Source organism: Cricetulus griseus (assembly GCF_003668045.3).
Source record: "Cricetulus griseus strain 17A/GY chromosome 1 unlocalized genomic scaffold, alternate assembly CriGri-PICRH-1.0 chr1_1, whole genome shotgun sequence".
Taxonomy (NCBI): domain Eukaryota; kingdom Metazoa; phylum Chordata; class Mammalia; order Rodentia; family Cricetidae; genus Cricetulus; species Cricetulus griseus.
Window position 1 is genome coordinate 1,348,994 of NW_023276807.1, and position 17,568 is coordinate 1,366,561.

The 17,568-nt window shown below is 48.0% G+C and overlaps 1 long non-coding RNA gene across 1 annotated transcript; it reads right to left on the minus strand.

Annotated features, from left to right (window-relative positions):
- Positions 1 to 4,520: 4,520 nt before the first annotated feature.
- Positions 4,521 to 6,214, minus strand: LOC113832425. The gene is made up of 2 exons (XR_003479699.2): positions 5,975 to 6,214; positions 4,521 to 4,735 (listed from the first exon to the last, which is right to left on the minus strand). It is a non-coding gene; the product is annotated as an uncharacterized LOC113832425 (long non-coding RNA).
- Between the last annotated feature and the right edge of the window lie 11,354 nt (positions 6,215 to 17,568).

The following is a 17,568-nucleotide window of genomic DNA, read 5'->3' on the forward strand; positions in this document are numbered from 1 at the left end:
TGGGAAGCATTTTACCGACTAAGCCAGCTACACGAACCCCTTTTTTTTGTTTTGCTTTTGACACAGGATCTCATGTAGCCAAGGCTGGCCTCGAATTTGCTATACAACTGAGGTTGGCTTTGAACCCCTCCCCAGTCCTCCTGTTCCTTAGTGTTGAAGTTACAGGCATGTGCCCCCAGGTTTGACTTGAGGGTGTTATTTGTCATCACCACCCCATATCTGACGCTCATGTGGAGTGGCAGTGCTCTGGGGCTGCACACCAGTGTCTGATTCGAGGAGCTTTCTTTGCCCGTTCGTTTGCAGCTATGGCTTCTCTTTCTTCACACATTTGGAAGCCCCTGAGTCCTCTGTCCCCAGTCAAGGGCTAGCAAAGTGGAAACTGGGCCTTAAGACTGAGAGCTTTTACCTCTGCAAAGGAAGAAGCTAGAACCAAGAGAGCCACCATGCTAAGGGAAGACAAAGACTTAGGCAAACCTAAGAGACATCAGGCCTAGTCAGAAACCACCTGCCTCTCTCTGTGTTCTTTTGCCAAAGCGCCTGATTTTGCCTAAAAATCTTGATAGACCTCTTTATAATTGCCTGAAGTGCCACAAGGGAGATAAGTGTTATGTGACAGATACTTGAGAGTTAAATCTTGGACTGCAGGCCGAGCATAAATAACACCAGATTTTTTTTCCTGTTTTCCCAGAGTGGAGTCTAAGAAGTGGCTCCAGGGGAGGAGGAGAAGGCAGAGGGAGCTGGAGCCTGGTGTTTTGCACACTGGCCGTCTGTGCATCCCTTTATTAGCAGATGGAGGTAGGGCAGTTCTTAAAGCTAGGAGAGATGAGTTCACCTTGCTTACAAAACAAGAATCTGCTCTGACTGCTGGCTCTTCAGTGCCTAGAACACTGCATGGCACATAAGGAAAATATAACAGGGCTGGGGATATGTCTCCCTGGTAAAGCACTTAGCTAGCATGCACACAGCCCTGGGTTCCATGTCAAACACTGCAAAAATAAATAAATGTGTTTAATGGATCTTTTTTTTTTGTTTTCAAGTGCTGGAGTTTGTATTATTTTTTGGAGTTATTTTCCTTGACCCTGTGACCAAATACCTGGCAGAATTCATTTAAGTCGGGAGAGGTTTACTTTGCCTTACAGTATGGTTTAGGGAACGTGAAAACAGGGAAGGCATGGGCTAGACCTGGTCTATGGCTTTGGGAGCATAGAGCAGCTGCCAGTTACATGGCTCCAACCAGAAAACTGAGAGCCAGACTGGAAGCCAAGCAAGCCTATAATGCTCACAGCCTTAAGTTTGCCAGCCAGGCCTCATGTCCAAAAGATTCTATAACCTTCCAAAACAGCACCACCAGCCAGGGACCATGTGTCCAAACACAGGGGCCTGTGAGGGACATTTCACATTAAGACCATAACAGGACTGAGCTCAGAGCCTCACCTTTGCTCTCCACTAATCTACATCCCAAAGTATTTCTCTAGTCTAAAAACTACTAGCAGTTTCTGATGCAAAATCTACAGTGGAGTGCTGTCTGAGGTAATTCAGAAACTAAGGGGCAGGGGCAAGTCTGCCCTAGAACTTAACCTAGAGCACTTCCTCTCATCTGCTACACTGATGGGTATAAACTGTGCAACAAATAGAAACCTGCAAAGCAACCATCCGGCCCATGATTCCTCCATGTCATGAGTGAAGGCCACTGATGATGGCAGCTTCCTGCCTACTTGCAAATGGCACAGTGGCAGTGCCATGTGTCAGCATCCACAAGCCAGTCTCTGCTTCACACATTAATTTTCCAGTCTATCCAGTCTCCTTAGGAGTTGCTTTCCAAAGCCAATGTGTGTCCAGAGCAGATAATGAAACATGTAGGTTATTGCCTCCAGAAGGGGAGGGCAGCTCCACAACACACACACACACACATTGAGCACTAACTATGTATGTGTAGCCTATGTAGAGGTCTGTTGGCTGATAGGCCATGTTGCAGAGGAAGACATAGTCATCTGCCCCAGGGAGTCTATGGAAATAGCACACACAACAAAGGAACTTAATTAGAAAGTTTGGGGTGTTGTAAAATACCACAGTAGAGAGGAGTGATCGATCCAGCTGGGACACAGAGGTCTGAGAAGACCTTCCAGAAGGGGTATGGTTAGATCAAGACCTGCAGAAAAAGCAAGTGGAAAAGAGAAAGAGCTTCATAGGTGGAGGGAATTCAGTGTGTTCAGGGCCCTGGGGTGAGCAAGGCTCCATGCTTTGTAGGCTGCAGGTGGCTTGCCATGGATGGTTCAGAGTGTAGAGCAGGCAGTGAGACTAGGGTCTGGGAGTTCTCTATATGCCATGTGAACTTGGACCCCTCGGAGGTGGGTGGTGGGTGTGTGTGTGTGTGTGTGTGTGTGTGTGTGTGTGTGTGTGTGTTTGTGTGTGTGTGTGTACTGAGGCCGAGGAGGGGAAAGGCCAAGCTCTGGTTCTGCTGCAGAGAATGGAGTTGGAGGGCATGGCGAACAAACAAATGGTAGTGGGAGGGTCCCAGAGAAGTGGTTTAGGGAATCAGAAAAATGGCTGAAGCTTGAGTTGAAGACACAAAGACAGGAGGGCAGATTTCATCTGGGAGCTGTTCAAGAGCGCCCTCTAAAGGACTCAGTGGAGTTTGCCAAACTCGTGGCAGACAGCCAGCTGCCTTGTGTCAGGTCCTACCTACCTATTCACTATCACAGATTCCAGATTCAACAGCCTAGAGGTGTTTGTTAAGCCAAAGGAGGGGTAAGGAGTGTAACTCAATGGCAGAATTTCTGCCTGGTATGCATTCCCAACACCCCAGGAAGACAGTGGCAGGGTACAGATGGAATTGTCCAGAGAGAGAGAGAGAGAGAGAGAGAGAGAGAGCCCGTGAGTGACTGGCGAAGCAAAAAGGTGGCACCACAAAAGTCAGAGGCACAGGCAGCAGCTCCTCAGACAGCCATACAAGTGAGCTTAGGGATGAAGGCCTCAGCGCGCTGACCTTATCTTCAGCGAAGCCATATCAGAGGTCAGGAAGTAGTACCAGCTCAGCAGGGAGGGGGAGAAGGATGGGGCCAAGCCTAAGATACCTTCAAGTCCCTCTGTCAGAAGGGCAAGCATATAGAAGCACAAAGGTGAAAGAGAAGGGTTGGCTGAAAGTGAGGCAGCTAGGAAAATGGGAACAGATGACATGCAGAAACCATAGGAGAAAGGGAGGGTGCTGCTGATGGTGACCGTGTAGGTGAGGTGACAGGAAGTTGAGGGAGGTCCCATGTGATGGCTCCTATTCTCAAATCAAGGCAAGCCAGTCTCCTGCCTGTTACAAGAGGCAGGAGGAAGTGGGGTCTGTGGAATGAGGGATTTTCAAGATTCACAAAGATTGCTGTAGTATTTGAGTCCATGGACCACGCCCCCCCAGCACAGTGTTGTGGGGGGGAAAGTACATAAGCAGTTCCCACAGCCTGGCAATGGGAAAGGAAAAATAGCTGGTGGCAGAGGTTTTGCATGGTAAGGGCAAGGGCGTAAGCAAATTTCTGTCCTAGGCTAGAGAGAGGGAAGTGAAAACAGGAAAACACTGTGGCATATATGACATTGGCAGTGTGCAAGAGGCAGAAATAAAAAGTAGGGCTGGGGCAGCCACTCTGGCAGGATGCTCACCCAGCATGTGCAACACCTTGGGTTACAACACAGCACCATGAAAACCATTCATGGGGCCACAGTTCCCAGGGCTGGCTGTGCCTTGTAGTCAAGCCAAGTTCAAGTACAGGCTGCTGAACTGGGGCTATGGCTTGGGGGGAGTGCTTGCCTAGGATGTTTGAAGCCCTGGGTTCCATCCCCAGTATCAAACAAACTGGGTATAGCGGTGCGCATCTCTCCAACACTAAGGACATGGAAGTAGGAAGATCCCAGCTGGAGAGGTGACTCCATGGTTAAGATCACTGGTAGCTTTTCTAGGGGATCCAGGCTCAATCCCCAGCACCCACATGGCAGTTTACAAACATCTGCAACTCCAGTCCCAGAGGAATCTGATGCCCTCTTCTGGCTTACACAGATAGTGCACTCATAAATAGATTTTCTTAGAAATTTAAGAATATGATCATCCTCAGCTACATAGCAGGGTTTGACGATAGCCTGGGCTACAAACACCCTGCTTATTAATTAATTAACTAATTATTAATTAATATGGTGAAGGCTAAAAAGCTGGATCGCAGGGTAAAGCCCTTGCCATATAAGCCTAAGGAGCTGATCCCCCAGAACCCCTGTAGATGTGGTGATCTGTTTATAATTCCATACTCAAGACAGAGATAGGTCCCTGGAGCAAGGTGGCCAGCATGATCAGCAAGCTCTGGCTTCATTTGAAAGACTGCCTCAATGAGTAAAAGATGACATCCAGCATCACTTTTGGGCCTGCACATGCATGTGTACACACATGAACACATACATACATACATACATACATACATACATACACACACACACACACACACACACACACACACACACACACATAGATGAACAGCACATAAACACTGCAGCCTCCTCCTCTCCTTTTTACTGGTGCTCAATAGCCTTCAGGCTCAAGTGTGACTCTTCTGTAGTCAGATTTGGAAGCCGTTTGGAACAAAAGAGCAGTAATTCAGTGTGATAGCTGTGGGCCTGGGCTTGTCCAAGAGGCTGCCGAAGTCAAGAGGACCAGGAGGTGGGAATGAGGAAGATTGGGGCAAAGACAAGTTTCCTATTGATGATAAACCTAGGATGAGAAAGATGCACCAGTTAACCCAGCAGAGGGGAAGGTGCCAAACCAGTGTTCCAAGTCCAGGGAACAGCATGTGCAAAGTCAGGGCCACAGCTGTGGGACTCCCAGTCACTTGGTGTAGCTGGAAAACACCATGTAAACAGGGGAGTGGTGCGGCATCTCGGGAGAAGGAAGCAAGCAGCACATTGTTTGGAGCACCTTCCCCATGCTCTACTTTCCACCAAAAGAGCCAGGAGATGCATGCAAGAGAGTCTGCCATAAAGGCTAGGGAAGCAGGCCCCGGGCTGGGGGCAGAGCTGCTGGCTGGTCCAGTACAGACCACCTGGAGGAGAGCAGTGCTTTTGCTCACACTGGAACTCAGCACCACAGCTTTGCAGTTATTTGTTTGCTTTAGGGGAAAGGCGTAAGTCCTAAACTGGGAGAGAATTACTGAAGGATCCTCCCTTCTGGGCTCCCCGCCAAGAGTCAGCAAAAGAGGCAGCCTTCAGAGGAGTGTGCCAACTTTGTGTTTTTCCCCCAGATTGCTTCTCCTCCTCCCTTCCTGGGGCCCTGAAAGCCTCAATCAACTCCCAGGCGTCTCTCCCTTATTCTCAGAAGTCTCTGGACATGCACCCACCGGGAGGTAAGCCACACGAACACGAACAGTTCCGAACAGTTCCGCAGACCCCAAGGTCATACTGGGGCTAACTGAGACTCACAATACCCACTTGGTTTTACTGAGCCTCAAAAGCAAAGTCCCATCTGGAACATCCCACAAAGTCAGGGTGCTCAAACAAACAGCAGCTGAAAGACAACCTAGGACACTCCCATCCCAGTCCTGTGTCACTGCCTAGAGGGGACTCCAGGCCACTCCACCCTGTGGCCCCATTCACAGAATACATCCTGACAACATACCTGGAGATGGGAAATAAGACCCTATAGGAGCCACAGGAGTTCATGGGATGTGGCCTCCAGAGACCCCAGACTCCGGAAACACACATCAGTTTCTATGCCATCGCTCCACGTGGAGGAGGACTCTGAGGAGCCAGAAGAGAAGATGTGGAGGAGCGAGAGGTCTGCATACACAGACACACCCCCCCCCCCCCGCCCGGGAGTCAGGCCCCATCAAGGCCCTGCCAGCGACAAGTGCCATCACTAAGCTGATACGAGCACTGGGTTTGAACCCCAGAGGTCTGCAGTTCTGACTTAACTCTGGGAAGTCAAATCAACCACGGGCACAAAAGAGTTTCTTACCCAAGGACAGAGAAGCAACTTGCCATTGTCAGTTTTTCTAAACCTGCTGATTCTGTGGCCAAAATGAGCTTCATTACAGTCCTGCTCTGGCAAGTGCCAACTGGGCACTTGGAGATTTCAAAGCTGCTGAGGTGGGAAGGAAGAGCTTTCAGTCACCAAGACAGGAGCCACCAGGAGAGCCTGGGCTCAGAGCCACACCTCTATTTTAGCATAGAGTAAGAGGTGGTGGTATTGGGTACCAGTGATACTCAAGCTCTGGGAACACGAAGGACACTCACCCTAGTTAACATAGAAAGGCGTGATTACATGTGGGGCATTGTGCCAGGGACTTCCCACACATGTCATTTACTCCCTGAGAAAGGGGTAAAAGAAAGGCCATGTGGTTGGGAGGAAGCCACCAAAGCGTGGCAGGGCTAGCCAGGAAGAGTCAGGGCCTAGGAACTAAAAGAGATCTTGGGACAGTCTTAGTTGGGGCTTACTGTAACATGTCACAGACCGACCCACTTACACCACAGAAATTTAAGTTACAGCTCTGGAGGCCCAAAGTTCACAATTCAGGTGTGTCAGTAAGGACCCTCTGAGGATGAGGGGAGGCTGTCCTAGAGCAGTCCATGTGCTTTGTAGATGCCTCCACTCACCTCCAGCTCAAATTCAGTTTATAATTGATGATGACCTGTGGTCTTCCCGCCACCAACCTCCTGAGTCACATCCAGCTAATGCAATGCTCAGGGCTTTATGCATGCTAGGCTAGCTGTAGCCCAGCCCTCCCAGTGCCCCTCTAGTCTTCCCTGGGGGTGGGGTGTCTCTTTCACAAGCACTCCCCTTTTTGTTTAGAGAGTTGGACTAGGAACCCACAGGCTTTATTTGCATTTGATTTCCTCTGGCAAGATCTAACTGCAGAGCTGCTCAGTGCTGAAGCCCTGAGACTAGGACTTCCACGTGTGGATTTTGGAAAGATGCGATTCAGCACCTTTCAGGGGTACCCAGCCCAACTCTCATGAAATCAATTACTGCATTTACTACATTTATTTGCCCGTGTGTGTGTCTGTGTGTGTGTGTGTGTGTGTGTGTGTGTGTGTGTGTGTGTGTGTGTGTGTTCTCGCACGTGCGCAGCACACATACATAGGAAGGTATGAAGACAATAGAGGAGTTAGTTCTCTCCTTCCTCTGTGTGTATACATGGGACTGAGCTCAAATCATCAAGCTTGGCAACAAACACACTTACCCGCTAAGATACCTTGCTGGATCTAAGCTGTCCTTAAATGAGTCTGTGGAAGCCTTAGACAGGCATGAGTCACACAGCAAGATGGAAAATACTAAAAACCTGGGTCTTTTATCGCCCTGGCCCTTGGGTGGATTTCTCCAGGAGAGGCAGCCACTTGCCCACTTAGAGGAACTGCTTTCCCAGGCATGCATCTGTGGTACAGGACTGTCCTCCAAGCCAGGCAGAACCTCCTTTTCAGGAGCTTGGCTGAACCCACTGCCAAAAGATCCTCACAGCTGGCTTTGTTGACAGTTGAGCTCCCGAGGAGAGGCGGGGCTCATCATGGGACCCTCACCTGAGTCCAGCCACGCCTCCCTGCCATTTGTGTACAACTCTGGCCTAATTATATGTGGCCTCTGTGTCTCTCAGGAGGGGCTAGGTTATCCAGGCTGGGGGGACTCTGGGAAGGAGGCCGCCATCTGTACTGCCATGGAAAGCCATCATGCATTCTGTGTGCTGACCTTCTGGTGTTGCTTTAGTGTCACCCAAGAATGTGCCAGTAACCCCTCTCACCATGCTTTCTAAGTGCCCTAATAAAAACATTGGTTCCCAGGGTGAGCCTGAGTGAAATTGAACTGTGTGTTATGAGTCCTTATGGAGAGGGGGGGACTTTGTGTGTGTGTGTGTGTGTGTGTGTGTGTGTGTGTGTGTGTGTGTGTGTGTGTGTTTCCTCCAGGAGAAAATTCTCACAACAGCATCCCAAAACTTAGGCAAGTCTGCAAAGCACCTTGTCAAATATCTTTATAGGATTGGAGTGAGGACCCACAGAGACCCACTTGCCAGCCAGTAGTTGGGTAAACTAAAGGGCCAGAGCAGAAGGACTCCATGAAGGGAGCTTCCTGGAAGAACCATGTCTTCTTTCTTTTCAATGGCTAAGCCCCTATTTCAGAAGCCAGATGATGTTTGGGGGCCCTGGGCAGGGGCCAGGGCTGGGACAAGGCTCGGCAGTTAACAGAAGACCTGGTTTTGGTTCCTGGCACCCAAATGGTGGCTCACAACCATGTGTAATTCCAGTTTTAGGGGACCTGATGTCATTTTCCCACCTCCACTGGCACCAGGCATGCACTGGGTATACACACACATGCAGGTAAAATACTTATACACATACAATAAAAAAAATTTAAAATGCATATTTAAAAGATGCCAAGCCAAGTGATAGTGGGGCACGCCTTTAATCCTAGTACTCAGGAAGCAGAAGTAAGTGGATCTCTGTGAGTTTGAGGCCAGCCTGGTCTACCGAGCAGGTTGGCCAAGGCAAAAATCTGTCTTAGAAAAAAAAAATGGAAGAAATAGAAAGAGGAGGAAAAGAAGAAGAAAGAAAGAAGCTATCACCAGAAGTGAGACTTGGGATATGGCTCAGTAGGAAGAGTGTTTGCCTAGCATGCACACAAGGCCTTGGGTTCAGCCCCCAGCACTGAGTAAAACTGGGTATGGCAGCATATATGTGTAACCCCAGAACTCAGAAGGTAAAGGTAGGAAGATGGGGGGTTGGTTTGTTTTGTGGGAGGGTTATTGTTTGGTTGGTTTTCAAGACAGGGTTTCTCTGTGTAACAGTCCTAGCTGTCCTGAAACTCACTTTGTAGACCATGCTGGCCTCAAATTTACTGAGACTAACCTGCCTCTGCCTCCCAAGTTCTGGACCTAAAGGCCTGAGCCACCACTGACTGGCAGGTTTTCAAGGTCATCTTCAGCTACATAAGTTCAAGACCAGCCTGGGCTCTGAGACCCTGGTCTCACATAATGGAGAAGTAACAAGTGCAGCCTGTCACTCAGCTCTGAGCCTTGCCTGTGAACCCCCTCCCATCAACACAGTCAGTCATCAATCAGCACTTGCTTGGGAATTGCTGGGCTCTCTTTTGTTCATTTTCAGGTCCCCAAAGGCAAATGAGTAGCCATATGCTTGGAGAAGTCACTAAGAAAACACTAGAACAAGTGGCATAGGTTTTAAAGTGATGCTTTTGTGGCCAAAACCACACACAAAGCCAGGTGTAGGCTCACAGCTATAATAACAATACTCCGAGGGGGCTGAGACAGGAGCATTACCATGATTGGGGCCAGCCCATCCAGGCCCCCTGGAAATCTGTCTCAAAACACTGAACACACACAGACAGACACAGAGGCAAAAATGAAGACTGAATATAGCACCCAGGGTGTGGGAGACATCAGACCACAAAGGAAGTTAGCAGGCTACAGGGAAGGAAGAAGTTCACCTTGTCCTTCCCTGTACCAGGCTCGCTGGTTTTGCAGACGTTTGGTGTTTTTTGGTTTTTTTGTTTTGTTTTGTTTTGTTTTTTTCATTCAATAAAAATAGCTCTATGGGACAACATATTATAGCATGGGTGGAAATAAAAACTAGGAACCACATCACAGGTTGTTCGGCTGCAAACGTGGCCCCTGCTCCACAGACTGATTTATGCCAAAACGGTGGCCGCCTTCACTGGTCCCAGGTGGGACCTGGCCTTGGGGAGGAAGGGAGGAGGAGGTACAGAGCCATCAGCTGTTTCCCCTCACCAAGGCTAAAAGCACAGCTTTGTCTGAACCTGCCTTCTGCACTATAAAAGTTTCCGCCACAAAGCGTTCATTCAGGAAACCGAGGTTAGAGACCCTGGGCTTCCTGACTTGATTGGTCTCCTGGGGCCCCTGGGGGCCTGGGACCAGCCCAGCGGGGTGGGGTGTGTGACGGCTTTGCAGGTTACAGGATGTGAAAGTGAGGGCTGAGGTTAGGAGAAAGAATAAAAGGCCAAGAGTAGAACACGCCCAGCAGACACTGTGTGCACTTCTCTTCTTCAGGGTTTCCTGTGGGTGAGCTGAGAACATTGTGTTCTGGCTCTGAACTTATCCTGTGGGGGCTGCTCCCCTCTCAGCCTCTGGGTCCTAGTGCTGTGGCTCGGCCTTGGCTTCTCTGCAGAGCTGTTTCTCCGGTCTCCCACTACGGAGTGGGGTCCCAGCCACCTCCATGACATCTTCCAGGTTATAATGCTGTCACACAGGAACACTTCATGTCCCTCATAACAAAATGGTCAGGAAATGGGAAGAACTCACCAGCATCCATATGAATTCCTGTCTTCAGGATGCCAGAAATCAATGTTGAACCATTATTTTTTTATCCATTTTAATTTTTGGTTTTGGTTTTTTATTTGCTTGGGGTTTTTTGTTGTTGTTACTATTATTTTTGGCTTTTGGTTTTTGGGGTTTTTTTGTTTTTGGGGTTTTTTTGACAGAGTTTCTTTATGTAACAGTCCTGGCTGTCCTGGAACTCGATTTGTAGGCCAGGCTGGCCACAAACTCGAAGAGATCTGCCTGCCTCTGCCTCCCGAGTGCTGGGATTAAAGGAACATGGCACCAATACCCAGCTTGAACCTGTACCTTCAAAATTTTCGAAAGATACTTGAGAATACAAGTCTTTTAAATGTTTTGTTTTGTCCTATCTTAGGAATGCTTACCGACAGAATACAAGGCCTTACCATGCTAAACACAGACTCTACCACTGAGCTACACCCCATGCCTCAACAGACTTTTTGTTCACTTGTGACAGTTTCATCTAACCCATGTTAACCTAGGACTCGAGACAACTCTTCTGTCTTAGTTTCTCAAGTGCCACCAGGCAATAGGTCCTTTCTTTCACTTCTCTTTTTTTTTTATTGTATTTATTTAGTGTATTTGTGTGCACATGTATACACCGTAGTATTGGGTGTGGAGGACAGAGGACAATTTTTGGGAGCCTCTTCTCTCTTTCCACCATGGGTTCTAAGGATCAAACTCTGGTTCTCAGGCTTGTCCCGAAAGTGATTTTACCCACAATGCCATCTTGCTGCCCCCCCCTTTTAATTCCTGTGTGGCAAATGCATGTGTTATACACTTGTGTATGTGTGTGCTAGGTATTTATGTGATATGTGTATGCATATGTGTGTACATGTCTGTATAAGTATGTGCAACTATGCATGAATATGCAGAGGCCAAAGGGTCATCAGGTTGCCTTTTTCTGTCACTCTCTGTACCAGGCCTTTTCTTTTAGGTCACTAACCAGTTCCAAAATCATGACATGGAGATTTATTATTAGTTTTGAATGCTCATCTTAGCTTAGGCACATTTCTGGCTAGCTCTTTTCACTTCAATTTACCTGTTTCTCTTTATCTACCCTTTGCCTTGGGGCTTTTTACCTTTCTTTCTTTCTGTACTTCTACTTTCACTGCTTCTTTATGTCTGGCTGGCACCTGCCTGGCTTACTTACCTGGAGTGTCTCCCTCATTCTCTCTTCCTTCGCTCGTCTTTCTTCCCTTCTTATTCTTCTCTTTTGAGCTTAGATTTCTCCTCCTATTTATTCTCACTGCCTGCTAGCATCATCTATCCTTTCTATGCCTCGCTATTGGCCATTCAGCTCTTTACTACACCAATCAGGTGCTTTAGGAAGGCAAGGTGAAACAGATGCAACACATCTTTACATAATTAAACACACACCCTTACATCATTAAACAAATGCAACATAAACAAAAGTAACACATCTTTGCCTAGTTCAGGCAATATTCCAAAGCCGGACATTGGTGGTACACGCCTTTAATCACAGCACTTGGGAGGCAGGGGCAGGTGAATCTCTGTGGGTTCGAAGCTAGCCTGTTCTACAAAGTGAGTTCCAAGACAGGGTCCAGAGCTACACAGAGAAACCCTGTCTTGAAAAAAAAAATTCCATAACAGCTCTCCTTATTGCCTTGAGATATTGAAGCTGTGCTGTTGGTGTATTCCACTCCTTTATACTTATACTACGCTGGTGGTCAACATGCTCCAGTGATCCTCTTGTTTCCGTGTGTGTGTGTGTGTGTGTGTGTGTGTGTGTGTGTGTGTGCCTTGTGCATGTCTGGTGCCTAGTGAAGTCAGAAGAAGGTGACATATGCCCTGGAACTGTACTTACAGATGGTTGTGAGCCCCCATGTGGGTGTTGGAAACTAAACTTGCATCCTCTGTAAGAGTCAAATGTTCTTACCCACTGAGCCGTCTCTCCAGCCCCTACTTAATTATTTTTTTGACACACAATGTCCTGTATCCCTTGCTGATCTCCAATTGAGTATGAAGCTAAGAGTGGCCTTGAACTTCTGATCCTCCTGCCTTCACTTTCCAAGTGCTGGGATTACAGCTGTGTGCCAGTGTTTGTGTGCTACTAGCGACTAAACTCAAAGGCCTCCTACTTGTAAGATAAACTCTACCATCTGAGCCCAAGGCTCTACCCAGGTCCTTAAAAACTCCACTGCCCAATCCCTTTAGGAACCAAGCTTCCAGGACACAGAATTTTAGGAGGCACACCACATCACAGCAGAGGCTTTCTGGTTCAGAGAGGATTTTCGATCCTTTTCAGCCTCAGTTCTGGATTACAGATTCCTCTGTTAAGATTGTACCCCCTCTCTTTCAAGTCATTGCAAGCTGTCTGTTCACACCCTCTGCCTTCTGTGTGCAGCCTCTCACTGGAAGCCCTTTACTCCAGCCAAGGGTTCAGCACACTGAACACCTGCTCTGCACCAAGCTGGAACAATGCGGATGCAACTGCCAAAGTCAAGTGCACAACAAAAGAAAGCAGCCCTGGACTCTGTCCCTCTGAGACAACACAGTCTGCTGCAAACACAGGCATGCAATAAGGAAGAATGACTGACTCCCTGGGTTCCTGGTTCTACTAAAGAGAGCCCAGAGGCCTGGGGGGTGTGCATAGAGCAAAGATCTGATTCCTCAAGGAAGAGGTCTGTAAGCTGAAAACCAAAGAAGAAGTAAGAACTAGTCAAAGAGCTGAAGAGGGATGGACAGAGCGTGGCTAAAGGGCCCAGAGGTGCAGCTGGGTAGGGGGAACAAAGCCAATGTTCTAAGACAGGTAGGGTAACTATGGTTGGCAAAACCTAATTGCGTGTTTCAAAATAACTAATAGACATCTAGGTGTGGTGGCCCGTGTCTGCAATTCTAGCTCTCACTACACCTGGGAGGCTGAGGCAGGACCTCAAGTTCAAGGCATGTCTGCCTGGTTATGTAATGAAACCCTATCTCAAACAAAGAACAACAACCATTTCACAGAGGGCTGAAGATGCAGTTCAGCAGGTAGAGAGAGTGCCGGCCCAGCATGCATGAGACCCCAGCACTTCAGAAAATGGGTGTGATGACTGATACCTGTAATCCCAGAATGCAAGAGGTTAAGGCAGAGTGACCAGAAGTTCAAAATCATCCTCAGCTACAGCATGTCCAAGACTAGTCTCAGATATGTAAGACCTTGTCTTCTGTTTGTTTGCTTTTCTTGGTTTTTTTTTTTTTTTTTTTTTTTTTTTTTTTTTTTTTTTTGAGACAGTGTCTCTATATATAGACCTGGCTGTCCTGGAACTCAATATATAGACCAGGGTTGCTCCGAAGTCACAGAAATCTACCACCTCTGCTTCCTGACCCTGTCTTTATTGAAGAAAAAAAAAAAATCTGGTAGGAAGGATATTAACTGTTCTTAACACAAAGAAATGGTAAATACTTAAGGAAACAGATACCCAATTACTCTGATTAAATCATCACACACTGTATACAAGTATTGAAATACAACACCGTAGCCCATAAATTATGCACCAATTAAACTTTTTAAAGCTTAGGTTGCATATTTCAAAAATACAGTTTACTATGTCAATTATTTTCTCAATCAAATTCTTAGGAATGCATTTTAGAAAAGAGAATAGCACGTCTGTAATCTAGCACTTGAGAGGTAGAGGCAGGAAGGCCAGGAGTTCAAGGTTAGCGTTGGCTTTTTGAGTTTGAGGTCAGCCTGGACTACATGAGACCCTGTCAAATAAATAAAACAACAGCAGCAAGATGAAGGAGGCCGGGAAAGGGAAAGGGGTCAGGCAGAGCAGACAGTGTTTGTGAAGCAACCCCCCCTCCTCCAGAGCAGGTAGTGAAATCGTCAGTCCTTCTGAATCCCAGCATCAGGAAGGCCTAACCTCATTCCAGGGGGCAGCCAGGCATTGTTACTGCCAGCAAAATAGGAACCCACTGCCCTTCCCCAGCCCAGCTGCAGTCCAGGGGAGTAAGAAACCCCTAAGCGATGGCTAGGATTCACTGAGGAAGCAAGCAGGAAATCTGGGAGCAGTAGGTTTTAGATAGATATTGGAAGCCTACACTAATATACTTGGCAAGTTCTTGCCTCTATCAGACCTAGTTTTCCTGCTTAATGGCTACTCAGAATTTAGCCTGATTCCTGCCTTCTTGAACACAGATTCATTCTTTCTTTCCCTTTTGGGGAGGTTTTATTTTGTTTCTTTTCTTTTCTTTCTTTCTTTCTTTTTTTTTTTTTTTTTTTTTTTTTGAGACAGGGTTTCTCTGTGTAGCCCTAGCTGGCTTTGAACTCACAGAGATCTGACTGCCTCTGCCTCCCAAGTGCCAGCAATAAAGGTGTGCACCACCACCACCCAGCAGATTCATTCTTTCTAGGGGCTAGAGAGTTGGCTCAGTGGTTAAGAATATTTGTGCTCTTCCAGAGAACCCAAGTTCCATTCCCAGCACCCACACAGGGCAGCTCACAACTATTTCAGGTGATCTGATGCTCTCTTCTGGCCTCCATGGGCACACACACTCCCATCCCCTACCCCATTCTCTTTCCTACTCTTAAAATTCTGAGATGCATAATCACTCTTGCCTAGGATTCTGTGGCGTTCTGTGAAAATAATAAGTACAGTGGAGGCTGGAGTGATGATTCTGTAGAGCACCTGCTTCTCTTGCAGAGGACCAAGTTTAGTTCCCAGCACCCACGTGGCGGCTCACAACATCTGTAACTCCAGTTCCAGATGTACACACAGACAAGACATTCACACACATAAACTAAATCTTTAAAAAAAAAAAATAAGGAACGAAAGACAAGAAGAGATACAGTGCGAAGGACACACCAGGCAAATGCTCGCCCAATTAACAGTTGCATGAAGTCTGTAAAAGCTTGGCTGGCTTCTTGCAGCTTCCCAGACTCACCTCTCCCAACACTACCCAAGTAATTCTCAGCTACTCACATCCTACATTGCCTCCCATTGGTGGTGGAAATGCACCCTAGATCCTGATGGAAGATGATCGGATGGAGTGGACAGGTAGCAGAGAGATGGCAAGGCAGGGTGACACACATCTGAGGTCTCAGCACTAGGGAATAGAGGCAGGAGGATCAGGAATTCTAGGTCATCCTTGGCTATGTAGAGTTTGAGGCCAGCCTAGAGTACATGAAACTCTCTATCCAAAAAGATGAAAACAGAGAAAGAGAGAGAGAGAGAGAGAGAGAGAGACAGAGAGACAGAGAGACAGAGAGACAGAGAGACAGAGAGACAGAGAGAGAGACTAAGATTCCTGCAATGAAAACTAACACTCATGAGAAACAGTTAGCCCTACTGGGGTCCTGCCCCACCACCCCCTCAGACCACCAGAGCCCACCATGCTTGAAAACTGCCCTCCTGATCCCCTGCTTGCCCTGAGTCTGGCTGCTGTGCCAAGGGCAAGAGTTCCCAGCGGGGCACACCCTCCAATGCTTTTGCACTCTGCTGTGGCTTTCCAGGCTGGCCCACAGAAGCCTGATTCATCCACAACCACATTGAAACATAGAATTAATTCGGCTACAGCCTGGATGAACTTGGCCACTGTGGTAGCCACACCACTCCTTACAGCACTGTTTCCATGGGAAAATGTGTCCTGAGCTCCAAGAAGCTAAATTATAACAGGATGAAGGCACACCCAGGTTCACATCCAAGTTTCTACACTTCCTAACAGGCAATCATGGGCAAGGCACCATGTTCCCCAGCCTCAGTTTTTTGCTTTGTAAGGACACCTCTTTAGATAGAAGGCTCTGGTGCAGACTGGACACCTGTGAGCAGGCCTCAGCTACTCCCAGAAGCTCTGGGACCTTGGAGATAAGAGTGCAAGCACAGTTCTTATCCAGCTCCTCATAGGCAGTGTCAGCACTGGGCTCCAAGCAAGTGTTTATGAGATAAATGGGCTGCTGTCTTCGAAATCACAGGACATTCCCCTATCTTTGACCTTCTTTAGGCTCTTACTAGCTTATCTGAGCCAAAAGCCTTCTCCACCCCCACTCAGCCTCTCCACCAGCCCTTGGTACACTGCATTGTTCTGGCTTCCTTTGCTCCCGGGTCCTGGGAAGGGGCTGAACCTCCAGAAGTGGTGGCCTTTCGCCCCCCAACCCCATCCCCCCACCCCTGCCTGGATGGGAGCCTAGCTTGCCCTAGCAGGCGGGAGGGGGACTGCACCACCAAGGGTAAAGAAGGCAGACCTCCACTCCAGGCTTGGCTTCAGCCCCTCCTAGATCTGTTTGTTTCCCTGTAGCAGCCAGAACGCTCTGTACCCAAAGACGCGCTGACAGCCAGGGAATCCGTAGGGTCCTAAAGGTCGACCTGCTTCCTTTTCTTGCCAGTCTCCAAATGTCAAAGTTTCCTAACATGGGGCATGGGCATGCAGGCTTCAGCCCAGGGCAACTAGCTCCATGGAGGTCAGATACCTCAAATGAGCCCCCTCTACACCCCCCAATGCCACTGTCCCCACAGCCTATCTTCAGTGTCCCCTCTTTGCAATACTTCTTACTGGGCTTCTATTTCAGCACCTTCTGCCCACCTCTTAACCCCTTGCCCTCAATCCTGCAATAGTAGGAATGTTCTGGTAAACTGGGTATGTGCTCAGTGGTAAGAGCCCTTGCCCAGGGAGATGAAGACCCTGGAGTAGATGCCCAGTGCCAAAAAACAACAACAAACAAAAAACAAAAAACAAAAAAAAAAACCAGCCTGGGCTACAGAGTGAAATCCCATTTCAAACAAAGAAGAATGAAGCAGGAGAGATCGGCCGGTGGGGAGGAGAGATGGGTGGGTGGGGAGGAGAGATGAGTCAATGGTTAAGAGCATGCTCTTCTAGAAGACCCGAGTTCAATTCCAGCCTGCACATTGGGTGGCTCTCAATTGCCTCTAACTCCAGCTTCCGGGGATCCAACATCCTCTTCTGGTCCTTAAGGTACCCACATATACACGCTCTACACTCACATGCACAATACGTATACATGAATAAAAATAAGCATACATCTTTAAAAAGAATCAGAAGGAAGAAGGAAAGGGGGAGGGAGGAAGGGAAAAGAAAAAAGCAGTATGTGCTCCTGGTTGAAAATCCAGCATCGAGAAGGATGAAGTATAAGCCCCTCCCTCAGAGATAACTGTGAACAGCTTCTCCTACATCCTACATGTTTGCTCAATGTGTGTAAGAGTGTGTGGGTGTGAGCTTCAGGCCAACCTAAGCTACACATAGTATGCCAGGCTAGCCTGGGCTATGAGACCTATTTTAAAGTGTGTGTGTG